The sequence below is a fragment of the Salvia splendens genome, chromosome 16 (genome assembly GCF_004379255.2).
Source record: "Salvia splendens isolate huo1 chromosome 16, SspV2, whole genome shotgun sequence".
Classification (NCBI taxonomy): Eukaryota; Viridiplantae; Streptophyta; class Magnoliopsida; order Lamiales; family Lamiaceae; genus Salvia; species Salvia splendens.
In genome coordinates this window covers 17,026,748-17,050,573 of record NC_056047.1, presented here as the reverse complement: position 1 = coordinate 17,050,573, position 23,826 = coordinate 17,026,748, and the positions used below count along the sequence as shown (strand labels likewise).

At 35.8% G+C, this 23,826-nt stretch overlaps 1 pseudogene; it reads left to right on the top strand.

The window, feature by feature from the left end:
• The first annotated feature begins 15,130 nt into the window (after positions 1-15,130).
• Positions 15,131-22,587, top strand: LOC121771458 (annotated as a pseudogene).
• Positions 22,588-23,826: the final 1,239 nt, after the last annotated feature.

Genomic DNA, 23,826 nt, shown 5'->3' with positions numbered 1-23,826 from the left:
ACTGATATACAGATTTCCGAGAAATTGAGTTATATAGAAGAACCTGTCAATATAGTGGACCACCAGATAAAGCAATTGCGAAGAAAAGATATTCCAATGGTAAAAGTTATTTGGCAAAATCACGGAGTCGAAGAAGCGACTTGGGAAAACAGAGGAAAATATGAGAAAGAACTATCCACATCTGTTTACGGGTTAGCAATTTTATTACGCCCGTCAAATTAGAAAGAAATGAATTTTGCGGACAAAATTCTTAAAGAGGGGAAGAGTTGTGACATCCCTAACCCAAAACATGCATCAATTTGTATATTTATAATATTATTTGTATAATTGTATGTTATATATATAAGTGTGTATGTGTACGTGAATTTTAGATAGCTAAAATAAATGTGTAACGTGTGTATATGTGCATGAGATAATATAGTACTACTATTATGTACGTACTTATATACACTTTATATAAGTTTAATATATGTGCATGTTTTTGGATAACCTAAGGTTGATATACATTAAATAAATATATGTTGTACTTGGCATAGAAAATGAGCATTTTAACATATTATTGTGTTGCCTAAATTTTTATAAAGGTTACACGTTTTAGTTTTCATTTTATACGTATTTTTCTTATAAAATACAAAATAAAATATAAGGTGAGTCACCTAATTATGCCGTCAATGTACATGACTATAGAATATTTTTGTTCTTTATTTTAAAGGATGAGAATTAGGTAGGGGAAGGGGAGTAAGCTACGGTATACATATAATTTAGAAGGAACGAAAGCTATTAAAACAAAATATGAACAGTAGAATAACAAAACAATAAGGAGAAGATTATTTAGGATTTAGAAGCAACAACCAATATAGTATATGCAATCTGAGGGTGGTAAACAGAAAGAAGAGATTTGAGTTTTCGAATTGATTATATCATGATCAAGATCAAGGAACGTAGATCGGGAATCAAGAGCTAGTGTTCGACCAGGTTATCTATCGTGCTCAGGTGTGTATAAATCACACTTTTAGTTTTAAATGTGTTATGTGGTTGATTGTTATATGTTGAATTGGAGTGAATTATTGGATTATATATTGTGAAATTGATATGATTATGAATTATTTGATATAGATGGTGGAATATGATATGGATATGTGACTGGTGCAATGGATATAATGTTGTAAATGAATTATATGATAGAAATATGTAATTGAAGTTTTACATAAGGTATTGAAAGTACATGAATCATGTGATTAAAGAGGATCTGTGACAGCCTTGTACTGGATCTGAAATTTTAGAGGGACCTATGAGTCCAATTACAGAGAGGCCTTCGGGTCAAATACAGAGGGACCTATGAGTCCAATTACAAAGGGACCTTCGGGTCAAATACAGAGGGACCTATGAGTCCAATTACAGAGAGACCTTCGGGTCATAGAGGAATCCCGGGCAGATACCAGGCTTGACTGTTACAGAATAATAAACTGAATAGAGAGACATATGCATATGAATATGAAATGGATTGTTTTTAAATTATGTTATATATTGTTTCTGATTTTATGTATTGATAAAAGAATGAGCTTGATGTTTGTATCATGTGAGATTAAATGTGGAAATTTATATATACTGAGTTGTGGCTCATATAAACCACTAAATTTTTCAGGAATAAGATAACAGTAAAGTTTTGAGTGACGTGGGTCATATGAACTCCACATGTTATCAGGTTCGGTGGCTGACGCATATTGGCAACCTTCTCCTCCTCATCTTTTTGCATGTAGATAAATGTATAGTATATAGAGTGGTGAAATGGTTCCACTACTTTACAGGATATTTTGAAATATGTATCGGATAAGTGTTGGTTTGAACTTATATAATATGGGTGTTCTATGAATTAGACACGAGTATTGATTGCTTTTATGATAAGGGATTTATTTATTAAAAGAGTATAAGTCAGATGGTTGAGGTGTGACAGTTTAAGGTGGTATCAGAGCGGGGATAGAATCCCGCTGGGACATAGTATTCATGTATATTTCAAGAATGAAAGGGCTAAAGTACTATTCATTTGGGGGTTATACATCAGAATGAACAGATTTTTAATTTGCTGCATACCCTAACGGCTTCCGATACAATACAGTCGCAAGTGATGATTCAGGAGATACTATCTTACACATGGCTGCACGTCTGGGGGCCCCACATAAAAGGAACTCGATCTATAGCGCAATGTTGCAAATGCAACACGAGGTGAAATGGTTTGAGGTACGTAATGTATTATTTGCACATAACGGAATCGAAACAAATAGATAACTTATACTTTAATCTTGTGTTTATTTGGTTCAGGAAGCAAGCAAATTTGTTACTGATCCTACTGCTGGGGTTTGGTGCCCCTTGCACAGCGGAAGACTTGTACAAAATAAATAAACCAGATAAGGATCTATTTGACCGATTAAGGGATTAATCAATTCACATGTTAAACAGATAAATGCATGTCAGAACGCAAATAATCCATGCTTAGAAAATATAAATCCTAAAACATGATTTCGATATCAGGGTAGACTAATCTTATCAAAATACTAGGACTCGAATAAAAGAAGACAGAAAAATCTCACGAATGAGAGCTGAAGAAAAATTCGTCTCCTTCAATAATTAGAGAGGGATGAAAATTTCATTGAAAAATAATTGTCTTTTCTGTCTCATTTATTCTCCTATTTATATTAAGTTCTTATTGGGCCCAGTCAGGGATCTATGGAAGATTTTGGATATGGGCTTACCCCAATTAGCTTTTTACTAATTAAATTAAACTCACAATTATATACAAGCTTATATTGGAATATTACGAGCAACCACTACAGAAGTAATATTGACCTCCCCATCCAAATCCGAAATTATAAGTAATTCGAGTTTCCGTTGTGTTTATTATTTATTTCCTGCGCTTAAGATATAAATTTCCATTAATTAATTAGTGTCTCCTATAGACTTAATTAATTAACATCTTTTAATTCTAAGAGTGGACTTAGCAAGAAATACTTATTTATTATTCATGGAAAAATTTAATTCCAACTGGCCAGTTTTCGAATAATAAAACCTTGTTCAAGCTCCTCTTGAGGACATTATCAAACGAGACTCACCTCGCGCACGATTCAACATAATAGCAATCCTAGCACCGCTAAATATTAATCACCACTACCCAATATATCAGGATTATTGGGTTGCGAAAAACCCGCACCATTTGATAAGTCAAAGTAATGCATAATCAATACCGTATGCTCAATGCTAACATATGTAGATTAAGAAATATTATTTTATCAAGACCTAGTCTTTCAGCAGATAGCATAAAGACACGTCTTGCTGTTAGATCCATTCAGTGCTATACCACACCAACGTCATCTTATTTAAGTAAGGCTAAGAAACAATCGGACTGACATTGCAACCTTTCACGATAGGTAGTCTAAGCCTATGTGGGGGGTGAAATTCTTCTTTCTCTTTTGCAAAGCATTTTATAGAACTGACCGTGTTACCTTAAAGTGGACGTCGCCCACAACCGATCTACTAAGCAAAAGACTTAGACTTTGTTTACTTCTTATGCATTTAATGTTTGTAAAACATCTTATAAATGCAAAAGCAAACACAATGTAATAATATACTGATTCTATTCGTGTGTAACTGCTCGAATAATACTGAATTTGGTTAAAAGTGGATTGTAGAGTTTTTTCGTATACAAGCAAGATTCTATTCGGGTGAACTTATTCGAAACAGGTTTTTCAGTATACCAAACCTAACACCTACCATCCGGGGACTAAATAACAAGAATGTGACACCCAGTATGATTTTTACAAGGGAGTACAAAGGGATGAAGAAAGAGGCTGAGAAGTTTTTGAAGGATGCTTCAAATTCGGGTTCCATCATAGCAACACCGATAGCCGCCATAGTCTTTGCAGCAACAATGTCACACCTCAACCCCTCTGACGTATACTCTTATAATAAATAAATCCCTTATCATAAAAGCAATCAATACATGTGTCTAATTCATAGAACACCCATATTATATAAGTTCAAACCAACACTTATCCGATACATATTTCAAAACATCCTGTTAAGTAGTGGAACCCTTTCACCACTCTATATACTATACATTTATCTACATGCAAAAAGATGAGGAGGAGAAGGTTGCCAATATGCGTCAGCCGCCGAACCTGATAACACGTGGAGTTCCTATAACCCACATCACTCAAACCTTTACTGTTATCTTATTCCTGAAAAATTTAGTGGTTTATATGAGCCACAACTCAATATATATAAATTCCCACCTTTAATCTCACATGATACAAACATCAAGCATATTCTTTTATTAATACATATAATCAGAAACAATATATAACATAACTTAAAAATAAACCAGTTCATATTCATATGCATATGCCACTCTATTCAGTTTATTATTCTGTAACAGTCAAGCCTGGTATCTGCCCGGGATTCCTCTATGACCCGAAGGTCTCTCTGTAATTGGACTCATGGGTCTCTCTGTATTTGACCCGAAGGTCCCTCTTTATTTGGACTCAGAGGTCCCTCTAAAATTTCAGATCCAGTATAAGGCTGTCACAGATGCTCTTTAATCCAATGATTCACACAATCGGTATCATAAACATATCCTTTGCACCAATAACATATCCATATCATATTCCATCAAATTATCCAATATATCTAAACACACATGTCCATTTCAGCAATCAAAAATTCATATCATATTCGACCATCAAAATCAAACAATTTATAATCATATCAATTTCACACCATATAATCAAATAATTCACTCCAATTCAACATATAACAATCAACCACATAACACATGTAAAACTAAAAGTATGATTTATACACACCTGGTTACGATAAGTAAACTTGTTGAACTTCTAATTCCAACTTTTGATTTCAAGAGCTTTTATTCCATTATTCTCTCGATCTCCCTCTTTTTCCTTTTTCGATCAACAACTCTTGGTATAGCCGGAGGGGTCGAAACTATTTTTCGTTTATTTCCTTCAATTTTGTTTCCTTCATAGCCCCCTCCCTTTTTCATTGTCCACGGACTCTACGTATATATATAAATTTGAGGCGGTTATACATTTTAGAGTTAAAACTATTGCACACTATATATTATAAAATTATTTAAATATGTAGCACAAATGCATGCTACTTAGTTTGTTTAATCGACACTTGCCGTATGAGATTGGTGACTCTACAAAATAGTGAACACGTGCATGCAACAATATTATACTCAAACTATATTTACTTTTATTTTTATAATCTTAATTTAGGATCCTACTATTGTATATATATATTTCATGCATAAAATAATTCCATGCACATACACATTATTACACGTGCACACACTTCGATGGACTGCTTAATATTATACTTATTTTCAAAACCTTTCAATAATTAAAATAATATTCTATTATATTGAGTTAATCGTAATACTAATTTTTACCTTTTATAATAGTAATTTAACATATATCTATAATGCCAATAAAATACGCAAATAATTCATGTATCGGGACAGGGATGTCACAACTCTTCCCCTCTTTAAGAATTTTGTCCGCAAAATTAATTTCTTTCTAATTTGACGTGCGTAATAAAATTGCTAACCCGTAAACAGATGTGGATAGTTCTTTCTCATCTCTTCCTCTGTTTTCCCAAGTCGCTTCTTCGACTCCGTGATTTTGCCAAATAACTTTTACCATCAGGATCTCTTTTCTTCGCAATTGTTTAATATGTCGGTCTACCATACTAACTGGTTCCTCTATGTAACTCAGATTCTCATAAATCTGTATATCAGGATCCCTCAGAACATGTGACAGATCAGACCGATAACGTCGAAACATGCTGACGTGAAAAACATTATGAATCTGCTCTAACTCTGGAGGTAATGCTAACCTGTACGCTAACGGTCCAACTCTTTCGACAATATCATATGCCCAATATAACGAGGACTCAACTTACCTTTACGCCCAAATCGCATTACTCCTTATATGGTGAAACTCGCAGAAACACTTTATCTCCCGCTTCATATTCCATCTCTTTTTTTTATACTTATCATAATATCTTTTCTGTCTGTCCAATGTCTTAGTCTCATATTCAACTCCTTCTTACTCTTCAAATATTTCAAACTCTCGTGATCAACTAGAATTCGACGTAGTCCTCCATACAAATAATGATGCCAAATCTTCGAAGGAAAACCACACTGTTAAATCCAGATCAGAAATAGAATAAGAAGCTTCATGTACTCGTGATTGTCCTTGACGCATAAGCAATAAACTTTCCATTTTTTTAATAGAAGAAAACCAAATCCATGTTGCAGTGTATTACTGTAAATAACATAGTATCATGTACATGTGGAAATAACCAATATAGACGACATACTCAATCAATGCTTCAATTCATCAAAACTGTTTTGACATGCTTCACTCCATATAAGAGGAGAACTCTTCCGGAATAACTTCTTCATCAATTCAACCATAATAGAGAATCATTCTCAGTTGGCAAATACTTCAATATTCTATATATCCATTTCTATTCTTCAACTTGATACCATGTGTCCCAACAATACCCATGCTCATCTGTACTTCGTGAAATATACTAGTAAGTCAATAAAAATAATCACTAAGTGATATATGAAAGGTTGAGAGACTTTGTTCATCAATGCCATAAATAATTGTAGTGCAATAGTTAATTTGAAAGGCATAACCAAAACTCATAAAGGTCACATTAAGTTTAAAATGGTGTCTCTGCAATATTCTCTTTAGCTATCTTCAACTGATGGTATCTTGATCGAAAATCAGTACTCGAAAACAGTTGCATACCTTGAAATTGATCAAATAAGTCTTCTATTCTCGGCAATAGATATTTATTCTTCACAGTCACTTGATTCGACTTCCAATAGTGTATATAATGTCGCAGTGTGTCGTCTTTCTTCTTCAAAAATAATATTGGTGTTCTCCAAAGTAAAACATTGAGTCATACTTATCCCTTGTCTGACAACTCTTGTAACTATTTATTCAACTCTTGAAACTCTAATGAAGACATTTGATATGGATGAATATAAATAGATGCAGTAACTGGTAGTAACTCAATAGTGAATTTTGTCTCTTGATCAGGTGCTAATCCAGGCAAATCTCCACTTCGAATAAATCGAAAAGTCGATGTAGCTAATATAAAACAAGTTGCAATTTGTTGATACCATAAAATATCACCCAATCTCGACTTGATGATTATATTACCATTTCTTTTGCGTGACAAGCTACCTTAGTTCGATGAAGTGAAAACCAATCTATAATCATGATAATACCAAATTTGTGTACGAACAAGAGAATCAATATCCGCTAGCAGCTCAACTGAATTAACTCGCACCACGCAGTCTAGATAAACCGTGTATACTAAAACAACGTCAGCTCATAATCAACAACAAACTTAGTTCCTTGTTTAAAGACAAAAACTCTCTTTACTTCTCATCACAATACACTTCTTGCATATATTTATCATTAAATTCTCTAGGAAAATCGTCTGAATTGAGTACTAGAGGTTGTATCATAGATTGTGGGACTGTTTCTCACCAATAGTAAGTATTGCTTCAAAGAAAAGACACTGTGTAATCAAAACGCTCATCTGACATACAACTCGTCTGATTGAACACATGTTCTATCCTTTTCAACCATATCTCGTCCTCGACCGGATCAATAGTCTCATAAAGTCAACAATTCCATTGTTCGATGCTATTTAATGTTTCTACCTCTTTGACTCATCATTGGCCCATGTACTTTTTGTTCTAAAAGCCTAGGTAATCCTCTTATGATGAAACATGTATATGAAATGCTTCTACAATTAATTGACGATGCAAGGCGGGCTGACCCTTCTCTCCACAGTGAGACATGTTTATGATAATTGAAATGAAATGAAACTTCTAACCAAAAAGTATCATATCATATTCATAAATGCCATGTCCCAGCGGGATTCTAACCCCGCTCTGATACCACCTTAAACTGTCACACCTCAACCCCTCTGACGTATACTCTTATAATAACTAAATCCATTATCATAAAAGCAATCAATACATCTGTCTAATTCATAGAACACCCATATTATATAAGTTCAAACAACACTTATCCGATACATATTTCAAAATATCCTGTAAAGTAGTGGAACCATTTCACCACTCTATATACTATACATTTATCTACATGCAAAAAGATAAGGAGGAGAATGGTGCCAATATGTGTCAGCCGTCGAACGTGATAACACGTGGAGTTCCTATAACCCACATCAGTTAAACCTTTACTGTTATCTTATTCCTGAAAAATTTAGTGGTTTATATGAGCCACAACTCAGTATATATAAATTTCCACCTTTAATCTCACATGATACAAACATCAAGCATATTTTTTTATTAATACATATAATCAGAAACAATATATTAGATAACTTAAAAACAAACAAGTTCATATTCATATGCATATGCCACTCTATTCAGTTTATTATTCTGTAACAGTCAAGCCTGGTATCTGCCCGGGATTCCTCTATGACCCGAAGGTCTCTCTGTAATTGGACTCATAGGTCCCTCTGTATTTGACCCGAAGGTCCCTCTGTATTTGAACTCATAGGTCCCTCTAAAATTTCAGATCCAGTACAAGGCTGTCACAGATCCTCTTTAATCCAATGATTCACATAATCGGTATCATCAACATATCATTTGCACCAATAACATATCCATATCATATTCCATAAAATTATCCAATATATCCAAACAAACATGTTCATTTCAGCAATCAAATATTCATATAATATTCGACCATCAAAATCAAACAATTCATAATCATATCAATTTCACACCATATAATCAAATAATTCACTCCAATTCAACATATAACAATCAACAACATAACACATGTAAAACTAAAAGTATGATTTATACACACCTGGTTACGATAAGTAAACTTGTTGAACTTCTAATTCCAACTCTTGATTTCAAGAGCTTTTATTCCATTATTCTCTCGATCTCCCTCTTTTTCCTTTTTCGATCTACAACTCTTGGTATAGCTGGAGGGGTCGAAACTATTTTTTGTTTATTTCCTTCAATTTTTTTCGTTCATAACCCCCTCCCTTTTTCATTGTCCACGGACTCTACGTATATATATATATAAATTTGAGGCGGTTATACATTTTAGAGTTAAAACTATTGCACACTATATATTATAAAATTATTTAAATATGTAGCACAAATGCATGCTACTTAGTTTGTTTAATCGACACTTGCCGTATGAGATTGGTGACTCTACAAAATAGTGAACACGTGCATGCAACAATATTATACTCAAACTATACTTACTATTATTTTTATAATCTTAATTTTGGATCCTACTATTGTGTATATATATTTCATGCACAAAATAATTCCATGCACATACGCATTATTACACGTGCACACACTTCGATGGACTGCTTAATAATATACTTTTTTTCAAAACCTTTCAATAATTAAAATAATATTCTATTATATTGAGTTAATCGTAATGCTAATTTTTACCTTTTATAATAGTAATTTAACATATATCTATAATGCCAATAAAATACGCAAATAATTCATGTATCGGGACAGGGATGTCACAAACAATCACATGTTAATTTCATGCGACCAAGCATCGAGATACCAGATGTTCGCCAAATCAGCTGCTTCAGTGTGTTTGTCTATTTAGACATTATGATGCAAAATGTATAGAGAAATAAGACTGAACAGAGAAGTAATCAAGAAACCCTAGTTTCTTTGAAAAAGAAAATATAATTATAAAAAATAAACTGCGTCTAAAAATAAAAACAACGCTATTTATAAGAGTCTAGAAACCCTACAAATTCAAAAGGAAATAAAATGCAAAATAGAAAATTAAAACTAAGTCTGAAAAAACAGTAAAATGTCGTTTTCACCCCCTAAACGATGTCAGATAGCCAAAATCGCGATTCGCATGCACCGTGCGAAGTTCAAATAATTCTGAGACCGAAGGTTTTAGCCCGATTTCGACGTTCGAACTGTGTCATACTCCCCCTCTTGATAAAGACTCGACCTCGAGTCTGCTTCATCTGCTGACGCCACTTCATTCACTTCAGCTTCTTCATCCTCACTACCACTTTCATATGGAGATAAATCAGCAACATTGAAAATAAAAACTAAGTTCAAAAAGCAGTAAAATGTCGTTTTCACCCCCTAAACGATGTCAGATGCCAAAATCCATCGTCCGTCATCACGATTCACATGCACCGTGCGAATTTCTAAGGTTTTAGCTCGATTTCTATGTTGGAACTGCATCACATTCTATCACTTGTGTGATGTCGATGACGTCCTTTCTGGTATACCTCTCTATACTTAACTCACGTTATTTTGAACGTGACTTTGTGTTCGCACTACCTAAATGGTTTTGCTTGGGTCTTCTATCACTTTTTATATCAATTCTACTCTTAGTGATAGCATTTGGGGTTGTGGTTTACTTAGAGTCTGGGGATAATAGGGCATGGCTTCTCGTTACCATATGTGCACTTTCTCTTATACCTATGTCTACTTTTGTCCCTCTCCGGGACATCTTATGTTCCACTTATCGCCGGTGTCGGGCAATTTCGGCCGTAGCTAATTTCTTTGACGTTATTGATACTTCGTACCCTAATGATGACTGAATTCTGGATTCTGATTTTCATTTTGAAAGTTTGAAAGACATTAAGGCTTTGTAAGATGATAATGATGTTGAATGTTTGAGACTGTATTTTGATATTGTATTGATTTGATGTTGTGTCATTGTTGATATCTTCGTGGGTCTGTAGGGCTGTGTAAATATACCGAAAAAACGGTATATCTACCACATCGTACCATAAAATATCGAAAAATATTGAATTTTCGGTATACTAAAATTTTCGATACGACACAATACCGTATAGTAAGTTTTCGATACGATAACGATATGAATTTTCTTATACTGCAGTATACATTGATATACCGAAATATATCGAAAATCAATACGTATTGAATTATCGATACTGTTAGGTTTGGTATACTGGAAAATATGTTTCGAGCATGAATAGAATCTTGCTTGTATATGAAAAACTCTACAATCCATTTTTAACCCGATCTAGTATTATTCGAGCAGTTTCGCACGAATAGAATCACTAATATTATTACATTGTGTTTGCTTGTGCATTTATGAGATGTTTTTCAAATATTTAAATGTATAAGAAGCAAACAAAGTCTAAGTCTTTGTTTTAGTAAACCGGTTGTGGGCGTCGTCCACTTAAAGGTAACACAGTCAGTTCTGAACAAAGAAAAACAAGAATTTCACAACCTAGATAGGCTTTGGATATCTATCATGAAAGGTTGCAGTGTCAGTCCGATATTTCTAAGCCTTACTGAAATAAAATGACATTGGTGTGGTATAGCACTGAACGGATCTAACGGCAATACATGTCTTCATGCTATCTACTGGAAGACTAGGTCTTGATAAACAACTATTTCTTAATCATCATACGTTAGCATTGAGCATACGTTACTGATTATGCATTACTTTGACTTATCAAATGGTACGGGTTTTTCGCAACCCAATAATCCTGATATATTGGGTAGTGGTAATTAATATCTAGCGGTGCTAGGGTTGCTATTATGTTGAATCGCGCGCTTGGTGAGTCTGGTTTGATAATGTCCTCAAGAGGAGCTCGAACAATGTTTTATTATTCGGAAACTGGCCAGATGGAATTTAATATTCCGTGAATAATAAATAAGTGTTTCTTGCTAAGTCCACTCTTAGAATTAAAAGATGTTAATTATTAAGTCTATAGCAGACACTAATTAATTAATGAACATTTCTATCTTAAGTGCGGGAAATAAACAACAAACAAAACGGAAGCCCAGATTACTTATAATTTCGGATTTGGATGGGCACTGCAATATTACTTTTGTAGTGGCTGCTCGTAATATTCCAATATAAGCTTGTATTAAATTATGGGTTCAATTTAATTAGTAAAAAGCTAATTGGGGGAGGCCATATCCAAAACCTTCCATGAATCCCTGACTGTGCCCATTATGTAATTTAATATAAATAGGAGAATAAATGAGGCAAAATTATTATTATTTTTTGTACATGAAATTTTCGCCCCCTCTCTCTATAGAAGGAGTCGAAATTTTCATCTCTCCTCCGTGAGATTTTCAGCTCCTCATCCGTGAGGAATTTTCCTGTCTTCTTTATTAGAGTCATAGTATTTTGATAAGATCAGCCCACCCTAATATCGAGATACAGTTCGGGAACCAGTCAGAAGATCTGTGGTCTAGTATTGAAGATTATCGTGGAGAAGGTGCAAGCAATCGTCGATTCTTTAGAGAATCAAATCGGTAACTCTAAACCGTAGTATTCATGTTTAAGATTTATTTTCTTTGAGCATGAATTATTTGCGTTCTAACATGCAATTATCTGTTTAACATGTGAATTGATTAATCGCATAATCGGTCAAATAGATCATTGTCTGATTTATTTGTTTTGTACAAGTCTTCCGCTGTGCAAGGGGCACCAAACCCCAACAGATACATACCGTTTATATTGGTTATAATAATAATATAATTTGTTTTTTTAAGATTAAAAGTTTAAAATCATAGATAAATATCCATTTAATTTCGATACCATTCAGAACGGAAGTTTGGTACGATATACCGAAATTTCGATACGGTAACGGTATAAATATTATCCATATTGCAATTTTAGTATACCGAAACTTTCTATACGGTAACGATATGAAATTCTTCATATCGATATTTTCAATACGATAACGATCAAAATTTTCGATACAATATACCGTATCGACCCAACCTAGGTCTGTTTACTTGTGCAAATCGAAGCACTATTTATATATATAGCCTCCCTTGCAAATCGATTTATATACTGCAAAATTTTCTGGGCACTGCCCTGATTATTAATATTAATCAGTCTGATGTTATTAATCAGTTTACTTGTGCAAATAGAAGCTCTACTTCTATGTATAGCGTTCCTTGCAAATCGAACAAAATTTTCTAACTTCAAGGGTTCGCCTAAGAACAACAAAAGCATCATTGATATTGTGTTGACACTGTGTTGATATTTTCTGTTGCTACTATTTTGTCATCTGTTGATATTTTTTAACGGTTCAGATAATAGTTTAGAGTTTGTACAATAATATATGAGTTTGTATTTTAGCACTATTAATATCATAATTGTAACAAACTATGTGTTAAATTGAGTAGTATTAATATCATAATTGTAACAAACTATGTGTTAAATTGAGTAGTGTTCTAGTTCTCAATCAAAGATACAGTTTAGTTTTTGTTGTGTTTCATAATGTTAACTTATAGAAGGCTCACTCCCAACTTTAGTGAGAATAGATATCTACTTTACTTTCAAAAGGATAATATTATTTGCTTTGCTTAGATTGGCTCACTCCCAACTTTAGTGAGAATAGATATCTACTTTACTTTCAAAAGGATAATATTATTTGCTTTCCTATAAATCTAAGCACAATTCTTTTGAAAAATAGACGCATGCATGTGTATATAGTTGTTTTAACTTGTGACAGTTGCATGCTGTATTCCTTCTACTAAGCTAACACAACAACTACACAAGTCTCATAGTTACAAATTAATTTGATTTGTTAAAATATTGACTTTGGATTGTAAATTAATTAAATAAAATTAGAAATAATATTATTATATTAAAATTATAAACGAAAAATGTACTGTATATAATAACTATACGCACAGACTAAGAATTTTTAAAACATTGACTTTAGATTGTAAGTTAATTAAATAAAATTAGAAATAATATTATTATATTGAAATTATAAACAAAAAATGTACTGTATGTTATAATTACAAATTATACAACTTCAACAAATCAAATGTAGTTTCCTCGGAATGCATTTTCTATGATCCTAAGTTACTATGATAGTAAGTTATGTGTGTTGTTTTTTATTTTATTATTATATTTTTTATTTATCTAAAACCATTATTTGCTACTATATTCTATTTCCATGCATGCCAATAGGTTTCAAGGAACTTGTCTCGGCACCTTACAAATTAAGCTTCGTGATCAAATTAGAGAGGGATCAATTGTTTCTATTTTCAAATTTTTGTGGGAAAAATTAGAGTCCATACTCCTATTATACAAACAAAATTATCATACCTCGGCAAGGTATTTTGATCAGTCTTAACACCATGATTCGATCAATTTTTGGCTTATAAATATATTAGTTTGTGCTTTATTTTAACACGACAGACGAGTCAATAGACAACCTTTTTTAATGTAGAACATGAGAGCATGCGGTGATTGATGATGGAGAACTTGAAATTGGGGAGAATGGATACGTGATCCGAGAAGATGGAGCCTTTGGAGACTAGCGAAAGAGGCCACGCCAAAACTATTTGCAATTGTTTATCTCTCTTGTATCTTTTCTTTTCAATAGAAGGGAAGGGGTGAGATGATGGAGAAAATGAGAATTGCGTTCATGCATTTACATCCTTCGAATAAAATAGTTATTCAAAACCTCTCAAAATTTGCCTTTTATATATGTATAGATGATACATTTAGTTGGTAAACTATAAAATTGGCTATTGGAAAGATATTATAATTTTGATCACTAAAACATAAAATTAACTACTTTTATTAAAAATACAAGATGATAAAACAAATACTCCCTCTCTCCAAGAAAGTTTGTCACATCTTTCCATTTCCGTCCCAAAAATTTTGTCACATTTAATTTTTTTTTTATCATTTTTGCTAGTGGACTATATATTCAATTAATAAAATTAATATAAAAAAGTAGGATACACATTTCACTATTTTTTTTCTATCTCACTTTTTATTATATTTTTAAAACTCGTGCCCGATCTATTTTTTCATCTCACTTTTCATTATATTTTTAAACTAGTACCCGATCAAAGTGTGATAAAATTTAGGGACGGAGAGAATATACATTTTAGTATTAATTATTTCATCATTTCTATTCCATAACCCGAATATAGTCCGTGTACAGTCCACCGCCACAACGACTTTAAGTAAAATAAATAGCATTTTTAGGCTTATTAGAATTAGAATTAGAATTAGAATTAGAATTAGAATGGGGCAATTCGCAAAATTGAAAAGCTAGGGCAAAATTACATTCTGTTTCCGACTGATTCAAGCACCATGTCGGCGGCGGGGGCGGCGTGCAATGGAGGAAGACGATGCGAAGCTCGTGTTCGAGACCTCGAAAGGTGTGGAGCCAATCATGAGCTTCGACGAGATGGGAATAAAGGAGGAGCTCCTCCGCGGAATCTACAATTACGGCTTCGAGAAGCCGTCCGCTATCCAACAGCGCGCGGTCCTTCCGATCATCTCCCACCGTGACGTCATTGCTCAGGCGCAATCCGCTACTGGAAAGACCTCAATGATCGCTCTGACTGTTTGCCAAATTGTCGATACCAAGTCATCAGAGTATGCGTATTATCCCCTTTCTACTTTTTTGCTCTAATAGTTTATGGTTTCATGGAAGAATCGGTTTAATTTTGTGCTCAGTTAATTAAAATTGTTTTTATGCTACTTGAGGTTTCACCATTGGTGTATTTTTGTTGTTTCTATAGTTAATTGAACATTTTTGCCTATTTTGCTTATCCTATTTTATACTATATCACTAAAAATTAGGGTGCAAGCCTTGATTTTATCTCCTACTAGAGAGTTGGCTTCTCAAACAGAAAAAGTGATACTGGCAAGAGAAAATCGGGTTTATAGGCTACTTTGCCTTTAAAATAACGTAAATGTACTCATTTTGTTATCTCTTCCATATATGGGAAAAACGCCACCTGCGTTGGCGTGTCTATAAGTAAAGACGCCAGCATAGTTGGCGTTTTATAATGTCCTCGTATTTTACTCGTATTTTCTCCAAATACAATTTAAATAAAACACGCCAACTGGGTTGGCGTGTATAATTAAAAACGCCTTAAGGGTTGGCGTGTTTAGGAAATTAGAAACGCCGAAGGGAATTGCGTCTTTAGGTAAATACGCCATCACGGTTGGCGGGTTATAATAGAAAAACGCCAACACGAGTGGCGTGTTTATACAGAATGATATAGCAGTCCAAATCGCGAAAAAACTCACACCACACACTTCGCGAAAAACTCATCCAAAGCAGCGCCTCTCGTCGCGATTTCGCCCTCCTCTCCGTGATTTCGCCCTCCATTCATCAATCGATGCTAGTTTTCCCAAAATTCGTATATTTTTTTCGGTTAGTATGCTTATCTTTACATTATTAAAGTAATTGTTGGATAGTTAGCTAGGGTTTGTAATGGGTTGTGAATTGAGTTGAAATTGATGTTGCATTGTTTGAGTTTAAGTGAATTTGTGTATTGTTGAGATAGTTGAGATATTGGTGTTTAGTTAGAGTATAAATTTGATTATAAACCTAAACCCTAGGGTTGTTATAGCTTAAAAAGTGGGCAAATTGATTTGGTTTATGTGGGTTTTGGTTTATTTGGGTTTTATTTGGCTTATAAACCTAAACCCTAGTGACAAATTATTGATGTATATTGTTTAGTTTGAATTGTTAATTTTGTGTAGGTGAATTGTGTTATGATTTTGAATGTGCAACGTTGTGTAGGTGAAGTTGTGTATTGTGAATTATTTGATATTGGTGTTTCATTTTGTGATATTGGATTAAATTGTTTCTAATTATTGAAATTGTTTATGTTTGTTTATTGTTTAATTTGGATTATGAATGTTGTGTAGGTAATTTATGGCATCATCTTCAACTTCTCGTCGTCGGCTCTTATGTTGTCCTGCGGATCCTTCTGTATTGTATTTTCAGAGACAACACGTCTCTAATAACATATGGGCAGGAGTTCCATCCGAAGATGTACGTTGCCGACGATATGAAGGAATCATTTGGGATGTTCCCATACATCCCCATGTTTTGGCAGTAGTGGACCAAATGAGATTTTGTGGTATATTAAGGTGTGGTCAACCAAAGGACATTGACCACCATCTTATCACCGCATTGACTGAACGTTAGAGGCCAGAGACTCACACGTTTCACTTTCCAGCCGGTGAAGCGACTGTGACATTAGAAGACGTGGAGGTCCTATGAGGCCTCAAAGTTGACAGAGAGGCTGTGACGAGTTACATTCCCACGAAGGATGTGGGATATTGGAAGGACGAGTGTTTGGATTTTATAGGATTTGTGCCAGACGCAGTCGAGTTGAAAGAAATGGTTTGGAAGTAGACAAGCGTATCAAATCAATTGAGGATTGAACTGAATGCAGAGCACGATCACAACATATATGCTCAACGGGCTCGTATCTATTGTCTGCTATTACTTGGTGGGCAGATGATCCCGAACGCCTACGAAAATAAAATTCCGTTCTTCTACCTGCAATTTTTCATAGATATAGAACAGTGTTCTAACTATAGCTGGGGTGGTGCGACGCTTGCTTGCTTGTACCACAATTCGTGTGAAGCTGCCGTTGCTAAGAGGACCGATGTTGGGGGAGCTTTAACTTTGTTACAGCTGTGGGCTTGGGATAGAATCCCAAATATTAGACCGAGGATGCTAAATCCCGTGCTTATAGACTACGCACCATGTGCAAGCGCGTAAGTTGTTCAATAATTCAGTTTTTATGCTTACTGTTCATCAATTTTCGTGTTTTTTTTTAAATAAAAAGGAGGATCAACGATGCTTCTCCATCTACCCCTAGAAAGTGGCGTATGTTGTGAAGCGTCTCCACCTACAATTTTCAAAGTTAATTACATATAATATGAATTTAAAAAAATTACTAGTTTTTGCAATTTATCGCGAAGTTATGAGAAGATGCCGTTTCGTAGAAGCCATCTTCAGGATGCAAGCCAGGTTTGGTTAAATATACCACAGTTATTTGGCGAAACCAATTCATATATTCATCGGTTGCAACAGGCTCCATAGTGTACTCCACAGCAGTCCACACCAAGTCGTGCCTATTGTCCCACTCCTTTATATGATGGGCGTGCCACTCAGCCCTTTTCCGGCCAGATTTTCCACGGAGATCCTGTTTCGTAAAATCAGAACCGTGGAAGCGGTGGACGAGCGGGACATACGGTTGGACAATCCCAAATTGTCGCAACACTCATTGTGGCAGATGTGGCTCAACCAGATTCCAACAAATAAGAGTTGTTATCGACGTTCATATCCGGCAAGTTCCGCTGGAGATAAGGCCTCCAAATAAACTACATGTGAAACAAATTTATTCAAAATAATTTCAATCAAAAACCACAAATAAAAACAATTTATAGGTATATGAATTACCTGGTTGGCGTGCATCATGGAGAACTGATCTCGGAAAATTTCAATACAATTTACGGGTGCTTTTACATATGACGCCGGACATTCCATCTAAAAAATTTAAATTACGAGCGAATAACACGGAAATTGATGAACAGTAAGCATAAAAACTGAATTAGTGAACAACTTACGCGCTTGCACATGGTGCGTAGTCTATAAGCACGGGATTTAGCATCCTCGGTCTAATATTTGGGATTCTCTCTCAAGCCCACAGCTGTAACAAAGTTAAAGCTCTCCCGACATCGGTCCTCTTAGCAACGGCAGCTTCACACTAATTGTGGTACAAGCAAGCAAGCGTCGCACCACCCCAGCTATAGTTAGAACACTGTTCTATATCCATGAAAAATTGCAGGTAGAAGAACGGAATTTTATTTCCGGAGGCGTTAGGATCATCAGCCCACCAAGTAATAACAGACAATAGATACGAGTCCGTTGAGCATATATGTTGTGATCGTGCTCATCATTCAGCTCAATTCTCAATTGATTTGATAAGCTTGTCTGTTTCCAAACCATTTCTTTCAACTCAGCTGTGTCTGGCACAAATCCTAGAAAATCCAAACACACGTCTTTCCAATATCCCACATCCTTCGTGTGGATGTAACCCGTCACAGCCTCTCCGTCAACTTTGAGGCCCTATAAGACCTCCACGTTTTCCAATGTCACAGTCGCTTCACCGACTGGAAAGTGAAACGTGTGAGTCTCTGGCCTCCAACGTTTAGTCAATGCGGTGATAAGATGGTGGTCAATGTCCTTTGGTTGAACACACCTTAATATACCACCGAACCCCATCTGGTCCACTACTGCCATGGGAACATCCCAAATGATTCCTTCATATCGTCGGCAGCGTACATCTTCGGATGGAACTCCTGCCCATATGTTATTAATGACGTGTTGTCTCTGAAAATACAATACAGAAGGATCCGCAGGACCGCATAAGAGCCGACGACGAGAAGTTGAAGATGATGCCATAAATTACCTACACAACATTCATAATCCAAATTAAACAAACCTAAACAATTTCAATAATTAGAAACAATTTAATCCAATATCACAAAATGGAACACCAATATCAAATAATTCACAATACACAACTTCACCTATACAACATTGCACATTCAAAATCATAACACAATTCACCTGCACAAAATTAACAATTCAAACTAAACAATATACATCAATAATTTGTCACTAGGGTTTAGGTTTATAAGCCAAATAAAACCCACATAGACCAAATCAATTTGCTCACTTTTTAAGCTATAACAACCATAGGATTTAGGTTTATAATCAAATTTATACTCTAGCTAAACACCAATATTCAACTATCTCAACAATACACAAATTCACTTAACCCAAACAATGCAACATCAATTTCAACTCAATTCACAACCCATTGCAAATCCTAGCTAACTATCTAACAATTACTCTAATAATGTAAAAGATAAGCATACTAACCGAAAAAAATATACGAATTTGGGGAAAACTAGCACCGATTGATGAATGGAGGGCGAAATCACGAAGAGGAGGGCGAAATCGCAACGAGAGGAGCTGCTTTGGATGAGTTTTTCGCGAAGTGTGTGTTGTGAGTTTTTTCGCGATTTGGACTGCTATATCATTCTGTATAAACACGCCACTCGTGTTAGAGTTTTTCTATTATAACCCGCCAACCGTGATGACGTATTTACCTAAAGACGCAATTCCCTTCGGCGTTTCTAATTTCCTAAACACGCCAACCTTTAAGGCGTTTTTTAATTATACACGCCAACCCAGTTGGCGTGTTTTATTTAAATTGTATTTGGAGAAAATACGAGGACATTATAAAACGCCAACTATGCTGTCGTCTTTACTTATAGACACGCCAACGCAGGTGGCGTTTTTCCCATATATGGAAGAGATAACAAAATGAGTACATTTACGTTATTTTAAAGGCAAAGTAGCCTATAAACCCGATTTTTTCTACTGGCAATTGGTGACTATATAAATGTGCAAGCTCATGCTTGTGTTGGCGGCAAAAGTGTGGGGGGGGGATATAAGAAAACTAGAGCATGGGGTTCAGGTGGTGTCAGGGACTCCTGGCAGGGTTTGTGACATGATCAAAAGAAGAACTTTGCGAACTAGAGCAATTAAAATATTGATTCTGGTGAGTTCATTTACATTTGGAGATTGGCCTATTGTATAACTAGGTTATCTTGATTCTTATTTTATTTTCTCAACTTTATCAGGCCGAGTCTGATGAAATGTTGAGCAGAGGATTTAAGGATCAGATTTATGATGTTTACAGATACCTTCCACCTGACCTGCAGGTACCTAGCCCTCTATCGTTGTACTTTGTTTTGTCTCGTCTTTATGCAGACACAGCATCGCGCTAGAAGTGATCGTATTCATTATCTGTCTAGTTCATACTTGTTGCTAGGTGTTTAACCATGAAAATGCGGAGGTGTTGGGAATGGTTTCTTTTGTTGTACTAGTATAAACACAAGTTTGGAAACTTTTAGCTGAACCTCACTGGTAGATTTGGAGGATGCATTTTCTTTTAGATGTTAGTACTATAATTACTGAATATCTGCCACCCTCCCAAATGAAATATTGGAGATTACAAGTAAATTTATGACTGATCCAGTCCGCATCCTAGTGAAGCGTGATGAATTGACTCTGGAGGTGAGCTATCTTCTATTATATTACTGCTTTTATACTAGTAAAAATATTTCAACACGATTGAGGGAAGGATATGATTCATTTTCTCAGTCCATCTCATGTTGTGAACCACTAAACAAGATTTTATTTAAATGTAAATCATGTAATTAGAAAAGAAAGAAACTAGTTTCATGCCTATATATATGTTGTGTTTGGGCACGTTAATGTCCAACTACAAAATAGAAGTGTTCACTTTTGTCTATGTAGTGCTCAATGGTGCTTTGTATTTCTGGTCTTATGCAGCTAGAAACTAATCAAAATGCCATAGCTTTCAAGATGAAATCATGAAATATTGGATGGATGCCATGTTTCTCATTTTTGTTTGTGGCTTTTTATGCCTTAGCTTTCAAGATGAAATCATGAAATATTGGAAGGAAGCCATGTTCTCATTCTTGTTTATGGATTTTTTTGTATAGGGTATCAAGCAATTCTTCGTTGCAGTTGAAAGAGAAGAATGGAAATTCGATACACTATGTGATTTATACGATACACTTACCATAACCCAGGCAGTTATATTTTGCAACACAAAGCGCAAGGTATTTTTCCCCTCCATTTGGTTTCACATTGTTTCTCTGTTAAACCTTATACTATTACCATTCTTCATAAGGCAAGTAGTTATGTGTATTGTCACTCCCTTCACTTGGTGTGTTTTTCCTGTGAATTTTATTTAGTAAATCTTAACCAAAATAACATTTTGAGAATTCACTCCAAAAAATTCAAAGAAATTCTGCTATATGAATTCTTGAACCTTCAGATTCCTTGCATAAGCTATTTGTTTCCCTAGAAATAATTTTGTTAATCTCTGGAGTTTAGATTAAGATTTATCTGAAGATTCTGAACTGAAATGTAGGTTCTAGATGGCTCTTGATTACATTTTTCATTTTTCCTCTCTGAATGTCAGGTTGATTGGCTGACAGCGAAAATGCGTGAGAATAACTTTACGGTCTCATCCATGCGTGGAGATATGCCTCAAAAGGAGCGAGATGCGATTATGGGTGAATTCCGATCTGGCCAGACTCGTGTACTTATCACCACAGATGTTTGGGCTAGGGGATTGGACGTTCAACAGGTACTGCTATTTCTTGTTGTTGCCATCTAGTTTGATAGTTCTGAGATTGTATTTCCTTCGAAGCTCCAATTACTGTTTCTCTATCATTCCAAGTTAAATATAAGGATATTGAACAATAACTTATTTGTTGTCTTTGCATTGAGTTTCCGTAGGTTTCCTTGGTGATAAATTACGATCTTCCAAACAATCGAGAGCTCTACATCCATAGGATTGGACGATCTTGTCGTTTTGGGCGAAAGGTATGCTGCAAGCTTATGTAACACGTCTTTTCTTCCAAATCTTTTTGTTGGGCGCAGGGAATGAAAGGTGTTACCATGGTAAATGAATGCAGGGTGTTGCCATAAACTTCGTTAAAACCGATGACATCAAGATCCTTAGAGATATTGAGCAATATTACAGTACACAGATCGATGAAATGCCTATGAACGTCGCTGATTTGATTTAACATCAGTTTTGTGGTGCAAGAATACAGTTTGAAAGCAAACTGATGATTATTAGGGTGTCCACTATAAGGCGGACACGCCCAATAGCCCCGCCCCAATTTTTGTCCATAGCCCCAATTTTAATGTCCATAGCCCCAAAATTCTATTTCCGCCACTATAGTGGACAACTCCAATAGCCCCCAAATTTTATAATCAATTTTCATTTTAAATATTTTTTAGTTTCAATCAAATGTAATTTAAATAATTGCAGTGTAAATAACTAAAATACGAGGTAATTAGGGCCGAATATTCGTTGTATTGCAAACCGGTAAAATTATACAACGAATAATTAAAATAAAATACAACTACAAAACTCCGGCACCGTCTACTCGGTGTCGGAGTCGGCTTCCTCGTCTTCTTCTTCTCCTCCTCCTCCTCCTCTCTCGCTGCTGCCGGCCGCGGTATCCCCAGGCGCATTATCAACCAATCCCAGTCGACTCTCAATCCGATTGATGAGCCTCTTGTAGACGTTCCTGACGTACGGGTCAGTTTCCCCTGCGTATGACCTGCATACGTCTTGCAGTTGTTGCATCAACGTTACGTCTATGGTATTGGCCAATACCTCGTGGGGTTGCACCGCGGGCTGTGGGATTGGGGCAGACTGGGGGATGCGCGATCCGGACGAGGCCGCCGTTTGGCGGGAGGCACTTCTACCCCCTCTGGTGCTGCGGATAGAGGCATGTTGTCCCATGGGCCGTCGTCGCCTAATGTGAGTCGCGGCTGGCTCTTCGACTTGCTCGTCGGACTGCTCGAACTCGTGCGAGCCGCTCCCACTGCTGTATTCCCCGGCAAGGTTGTGCCTTGTGCGCTTCGGGCCAGGAGCTGTTTCCACCTCGTTCGCCACGATCGACCTGAATTTCGGACAATCCGCGAGGACAAGATACTCCTCCCACAAGGTAAACTTCGGCTGGCCCGTCTTGCGGTATTGGCCATCCGACAGGGTCTTCACATTTGCTGCGGTTTGGCCACTCTCGGCGTGGCGAAGGTTGTTCTCGTATATGGACGTGAACAGCTTGGTAGCCCGCAGTATCCTACCGAACTTTTTTCGGATCTGTTCTGGGTCGCGCTTCTCGGCGCCGTCGGGCTTGAATTCCTCGTATGCCATCATGACGCGCCTCCAAAAGCTCCCCGACTCCTGATCGGTACCCACCACGGGGTCCGAAGTGATAGAATCCCACGCCTTCGCCACGACAATGCTCTCGTCTTTGCTGTATGGCTTGC